A 7,254-nucleotide genomic window follows, 5' to 3' on the forward strand; every position below is an offset into this window, starting at 1 on the left:
GGTGACTGGTAGAATATTAGGCTGTCAGCATGATTCTGTGTACAAGCCCTGATTTACTGCACGTCAGTCAAGTTCTGAAAATGAAGACTAATGGGTCCCCCTTTGAGGTGAAATATAGTGTGCGCTACAGAGAACACACACAATTTTTAATGACCTAATCATTAAAAAAAAATATTGTAATAGGGTGTCCTGCTGTGTAGCAGTGGTTTTATGACTAGTCTCGTCTGATTTTACATGTCGAATCAAGGCTGTAATATAACTAGATTATACACAGTAGTGAAGTTAAGGCCAAATTCATAAAACATATTAACAGACTGAACATGACATTAAGATTAGACAGCGGTCTGGTAACACGTTGCCTCATTCCTAAATGTGGACTCGGTTTGTGTGGTCCTATCACGTTTTGTTCTCTTTTGCATATGATTGTATAATAGAAAATCATTGCGCAAAAAACAAAACATTTTTAAATGACACCTGGACCTGTGAGAATTATTTTCTCCAAAAATGCTCGGTCATACAGTCATCGACAAAATTCTGCTCACACCCATTTAGCTCGCTGACAAATGTATTTTAAAGGTTTGTTCTTGGTCTGCTTGGAGAGAGTATGACGGCAAACGTTGCAACTGCAGCAGTAAGAAAAAGCGAAGAGAAGAAGCTATAAACAGCTACGGGCTGAGAGATACGATATTCCTGCTGTGCCATGACTTGGACGTAGAAAAGTGCTCAGCTTTTCAGTGTCCTTCTTCTGAGTCACAAATGCTTCACATTTTTACGCAACTGCAGGTTTTCAGCGTACCACTGGTACGACTGGGGATAATCAGTAACCCGTCTCTTGGCGTGGGTGCTTAACATGTACTGTTTCATTTACATGTCGATCTGGATTCTCTTTCGCCCGGGCACGACTGAATTTACACCAGTGGTTAATTGACACCGGGTGATAATTATGACTGATGAACGGGAACTAAACACTGTTGCCCCTTTTGCATGGGGTCGCACGGTTACCATCAGTTTTATGTTCCATTCCAGGGTAACTTAAACACTTTGACGTGCTTTCCTGCTTATTATCCTAAAATTGTAATTTAGTAGATCAGATGTGCATATTAAATGAGCGCACATTCTACTCTACTAGAAAAACTTAATGCACTTGTGTTATAAGCATCTAACTGTATTGTATAATCTAATTATATTTAATTATACTAGATCCGTTTGCTGTTACAGCTCTCTTTTGCTGTCTGCTTCGAGCATTTGGAGACACAGTGGTATAATGTAAGGTGTGTATAATGTATGGCGTGTGATCTGGCTTTAGCGTGCCCTTCTATTAAACATTGGAGTTCTACCAGTGTCACGGAGCACTTCTGCGACCCCCCGCACCTTGCTAACAGTGTCACGGAGCACTTCTGCGACCCCCCGCACCTTGCTAACAGTGTCACGGAGCACTTCTGTGAGCAACGGCACCCTTCTACCAGTCTCACGGAGCACTTCTGCGATCCCCCGCACCCTTCTACCAGTCTCACTGAGCACTTCTGCGATCCCCCGCACCCTTCTACCAGTCTCACTGAGCACTTCTGCGACCCCCCGCACCTTGCTAACAGTGTCACGGAGCACTTCTGCGATCCCCCGCACCCTTCTACCAGTCTCACTGAGCACTTCTGCGACCCCCCGCACCTTGCTAACAGTGTCACGGAGCACTTCTGCGACCCCCCGCACACTTCTTCCCACGTCTTCTGCATAAAACGCAGGCTCAGAGCGGGAGTTTTGAATTTTAGATGCACCTTCCAGGGTTGCATATATATTTGATTGGAGAAAAAAAAAAATTACTAATGGTCACAAAATTGTGCACGTGCGTTTATCCACAATGTGTATTCCAGTACTATGAGCCTTTGGCACAGTCTTTCACCGTCTTTAATACTTTCTGTGTGGTTTATCCCTCAGGGTGTTCGCAATTAGCGAACCACAGACAACCTGCTAGTACTCGTCACGAACATTTCTTTCTTCAGTCAGCAGGGGGCAGAGGTGGACCGTGACTTTTTGTACCGAGGTCGCAAGTGCGTGTATACCTCGCTACAGGCAATTCTGTTATTACTACTTGTAGGTTTAAAGTTAAATTAAAGGATTATTTGTCATCGTGTATGGGCTTTGCATCAAGACACCAACGTGTTATTGTGGAGTGTAAAAAGGCAGATCTGTTCTATAGGTCTGCAAGGTCAATGCAAGCAAGCACATGCACTGGCAAAGAACATATGGTAAAGGAAAGGAGGACTTAAAACTACACATGCGAATGTGTGCGCCTTTCTCTGCGTTGGCTACTTGGTGTGTTTGCCACATATCTTTGCTTACCTGTACACGTTCGGAATGCATGCTCGAGTTTAGCTTTGTGACCGTGCTTCTGCGTGCTTCTCGGACCAGCCGTTTTCATAAGTGATATTTGAACCAGGAGACATCTCAGCAGGGAGCGTTCCGGTTTAAAAAAATAAAAAAAATAAAATAAAAAAAGACGCCCGCGACTCTTTAAACTCGAGCTCGCGGACAGGAGAAGGGAGTCTTCAGTTGCCATGGACACGCTAAAGACTCACATTCATCCTGGGAGAACGAGAGATGAAAAGAGAAACATCAGGTGGCCTCAGAAGGGGAAAAAATATTTGAGACATCAGGTGGCTTCACAGGAAAATGCCGCGAAAGGGGTTTTTATTCAATTCAGAGGACTTACAGAGGGGCTAAGAGAGTGATGCGTTGACCCCGAGGAAAGAAAAGGTCCGGACTAGAGGAGTAAAACGGGGAAAAGAAATATGGGCTATAATTAGAAACACAATGATCTATAAATCAATAAATGGAAAAATGAATTAGGGAGCTAGGTGTGGCACACACACACACACACACACACACACACACTTACAGCATTCCACCATCTGGGCACTAGTGCAGAAACACTTCTTGAGTCATGTCTTCCTTGTGTCTTGAGGGGTGGTGGTTCGAACCGTGTGCTGCACTAGAGGCATGAAGAGTGTGAGATATGGGGTGGGGCGAGATAAGGGCTCTCAGGTAGGAGGGAACAGCCTCATTCTTGGCTTTGTTCAGAAGAATCAGGGGATGAAATATGGCGTGGGTAACTACTGGAAGACGATGGAGGGAACACAGCAGTGGAGTGATGTGTGTGAACTTGGGAAGGTTCAGTGTGAGTCGTGCAGCTGCATTCTGGATTAGTCGTGCACAGAGAGGCCTGCCAAGAGGGAATCGCAACAGTCTTGAAATGACAAGGCACTGGATAAACAGCTGAGTGACATATCAGGAAAGAAATGGCTATATATAAGATGTTATATAAAAGAAACGTGCATGTCTGAGTCATGTTGGTAGTACTGGCAGAGAGTGATAGCTGATTGTCCCAGTCCATTCCAAGATTTCTTTTCAGATTATATGACATGGGAGTTCTGAAAGGAAAAGGCCAGATCTGGGTGTGAGGGGGAATTGCTGGGAATCTGTAATTGCTCAGACTAATAGCTGGGGTGCAGTTTCAGATGATGGGTAGCCATCACCGCTGAGCTGTAAGCCACAAATGTTGTGTCATCAACTTAGAAGCCTTGTGAGGATGTTACTTCTCCTAGTGGATGAGTATAAAGAGACGAGAAGAGGGCCAAGCGGAGATCCTTGAAGCACAACCGTGGAGATCGTGTGAGGGGCAGATAAGGACCCTTCACTTGCTAGTTCATATGAGCACTCCTTTAAGTTGGAAGCAAAGCTGCCATGCTGAGTCAATGATGCCAAGACTAAAGAGGGAGGATAAATGAACCCCATGATTAACCATGTCAAAGACAGCGGAACGGCCCAATAGGGTGAGGACAGATGACAGTTTGGCTGACACACAAACATATTTATAACCCAGGGCTGGCTAAATTCAGCTTTTTGAAGACTTCCATGTTGTTTGTGCAGCCAGCATTCAGACGGGATATTCTCAGCTCTTCCGTGACCCTTGGTTTTACCATGAGCTCATGACGCAGATTATGTTTGCATCAACTGAGCCAAAACATATTTTCCCAGGGAAGTCTGATAAAAATAACACGATGGGCTGAAGTGGATATTTGTGACATTCCCTTAAAAAGTCCAGAACATATCCAGAACATAAAGGCCTCCAGTACTGGCATTTTGACTTTTGAGCTGGCATTCAAGTGCTCTCCTTCGACAGTACGCTCACTAGGCTGCTTTCAGTTTTCCATCTGTGTGCGTTTAGTGTTTGGTAGGAGGGTCAGTTGGACGTCTTGTCCTCTTATGTCATGGATTCAGGGCTATAGATATGACTTGATCTCTCTCTCGCGCTCTCTCCCTCCCTTCTTCCCTCTCTTCTTCACGCTCGTTCTCTCTCAGCGATGAAAGTGTAGGTGCAGAGGGAAGGAAGGAGGTGCACGTGAGACAGGATGGAGCTTAGCCAAGTAAGAGAGGAGGGGGAAAATATCAAGCAGCAGAGGAAATGGCTTCTGGAGAGGAAAATACTTTAGAGAATGTGTGTGTGTGTGTGGGGGGGGGGGGGGGGGATGAAAAAAAAATGCTTTACTGCCATTTGCTTTTGTTGTATCACACAACCATCAAATAGGCCAGCAGTGTGTGGGGTGTGTCTGTGTGTTCCTCTGTGTGGGTGTAGATGAAACATCACATGGAACCTTCCTGTCTTTACCCTCCTATTATTTTATGAAAGCCTGACTAAGTGCTTTTTGCTTTCTACTCAAGATGGGTTCTGAAACTATCCATCCCGACCTCAGAACTCCAGATCTTTTTGGAGAACAGATGTTCTTACCGCACAGTGGACGTGGCATTAAAAGTATATATACATTCTGCTAGTGTTTAAGCTGCTGATTTATGAATGCACAAGTACAAAACAAGACCAAATCAAATAATTTGTGTTTAATAATGTTCACAAACATACTGGCTCCAACATGGCCATGTTTCTTCCCAGGGGCCCCCTTCTTTGACCAGTAAAATCAACTGAAAGCGCATGTTTCATGCCTGAAAGTAATGGGAAAGTGGAAAAGAGCACAATGGATAGAACATTATAGGTCCTCCAGTTTTCCAAATCCTCTTTGAATGTGCACCTGCCTGTGCCTCCCTGTACCTCCCTCTCTCTGGACAGGTGGATCCTTCCGCTAGACGTCACAGTTCCATTCTTCAGAGTTTTGGACTCCAAACAGCATCCTTTTGATGCCTTTCGCTGGTTGCTGGCGGCGACTCCTCCGAAGTGAGTAGAGGCACTGCGCTCCTTGTTGGGTGACTTTGGGACCTTCCACAAAAACCCCTAGACCAGCATTCCCATGCCGTCTGCCACTGGAAATACGCTCTTCCCGACTGTTGTGAGCTCCGCCGCAATGTCTGGAAGCAAAGCAAAATGGCGATCTGGAATCTGGTAATCACGTAACATTTGTCACAAATTCCACAGCTGACACCTGAATCCACCTGCTAGGAGAAGAGGCAGACACAAATGTAATGACAGTGTTGCTGTGCATAGATGATAAAACTGCCTATAAATCAAAACCACTCTATTATATTAGCATTTCACTCCCGAATGCATTATTTCATCAAAGTGGCACTCTTCCTCAATAAAACAATCTCGTATCACTACCATGTGAAAACCCCCAAAATGCCACTCAGGGTGACGTACTTGTACCAGCTGGCATAATTCTCTTGGCCTATTATCTATATACTCATCACCTATCTTGGAACACTTTCTACAAAAAACTATTTAACTTACAGCTGTATAATTAACATCCTGGTACAGGCATCTTTATTAGGCGCTAGTTTTGTTTGCCATCTCATTTTCTGTTTTCTCTAGCTTGCGTTCAGCCCTCCTGTGTGCCATTGTCTTCGCTGTACCTCTTGTACGCTCTGCTCTCTGTGCCTCTGAGAGGCTGGAAGGTTATTTCTTCTCATAGCACTTCCAAAGACGTTTTTAGGGTATTAATAACCGATGTCTGAAGCCTTCTTGAAGACTTGTGTTTACTGTGCTGGCCTGCATACTTTAAGGGTGAGTCTGCTGACTATGATCAGTGTGCTTTGGATAGCAAAGTGCTGAACTGGACTGGCAGTATTTTATCAGTCCCCACGACTGGAGTGGCAAATGCCAGGCAGTCAGACTCGGCTTTGCTTTGCAGTCCAAGTAATTTACTGATTTCCTTTCCTTTTGAGTAGCTTGTATATATTAAATATTTTTTATATATTTATATATAAAAATATATTCAACTTATTTACCTGATAAATGTTTTTTTAGAATAATAATTGAAGTTTTATCCAGTTTTTTCAAGCAAAAATTCTTATTGAAAAAAAATACCATAATTATCTGTTTGATTAATCTGTGATTATAGTTCTATCCAATTACAGTATTTGTTTCACTAATGTCATGTTGTGGCCCCGCCCCCTCCTCAAACGTCTTGGTGTGTGTGTTCGTCTGTGTTGCCACGCCCTCTCGTGTCTTCCACCTGTTCCGTGTTATGTGTAATCGGCTTGGGTTTATATGTCTCGTGTGTCGTAGTATGTGTGTTGGTGTTTGACATGTGCAAAACGTTTGGGCTTTGCTGTATGTTTTGCATATTTGAAAAAAAACAAACAAACAAAAATAAAAGAGTGTTTCATCGTGCCTCGTCCCCGCATCCTGCCTATCCTTGCAACATCACAATCTGACACTATAGTTCTATCCAATGGCAGTGTAACTTAGAGGCAAAGCATTTTAACCCTGCTACAATACATCTTTACAATTCCCACTGCAGTGTTCCCTTAAACGTTTGATTGCAACTCTGTATGTGAGGTTGGTTGACTCTGTATGAAGGTATGTCTCTGTACAAGGGGCTGTCTGTGTCTACATGAGGGTCTGTGTCTGTACAAGGAGCTGTCTCTCTAGAAAGAGCTGTCTGTGTCTGTATGAGGGTCTGTCTCTCTAGAAAGAGCTGTCTGTGTCTGTATGAAGGTCTGTCTCTCTAGAAAGAGCTGTCTGTGTCTGTATGAGGGTCTGTCTCTCTAGAAAGAGCTGTCTGTGTTTGTATGAGGGTCTGTCTCTCTAGAAAGAGCTGTCTGTGTCTGTATGAAGGTCTGTCTGTGTCTGTACGAGGGGCTGTCTGTGTACGAGGGTCTGTGTGTAACGTGTTGGCCCGAGTACCGAAGGGCGTGGAGCAGGCCGCACTGACTCTCTTGTCATGGATAAACATTTATTCACACAAAACATAGAGACTAAAGTGGCACTCACGTGAAGCACAAACAATGAACACAGGCACACTTCATACT

The sequence above is a fragment of the Electrophorus electricus genome, chromosome 3 (genome assembly GCF_041902795.1).
Source record: "Electrophorus electricus isolate QZ-2024a chromosome 3, ASM4190279v1, whole genome shotgun sequence".
In the NCBI taxonomy this organism is placed as follows: domain Eukaryota; kingdom Metazoa; phylum Chordata; class Actinopteri; order Gymnotiformes; family Gymnotidae; genus Electrophorus; species Electrophorus electricus.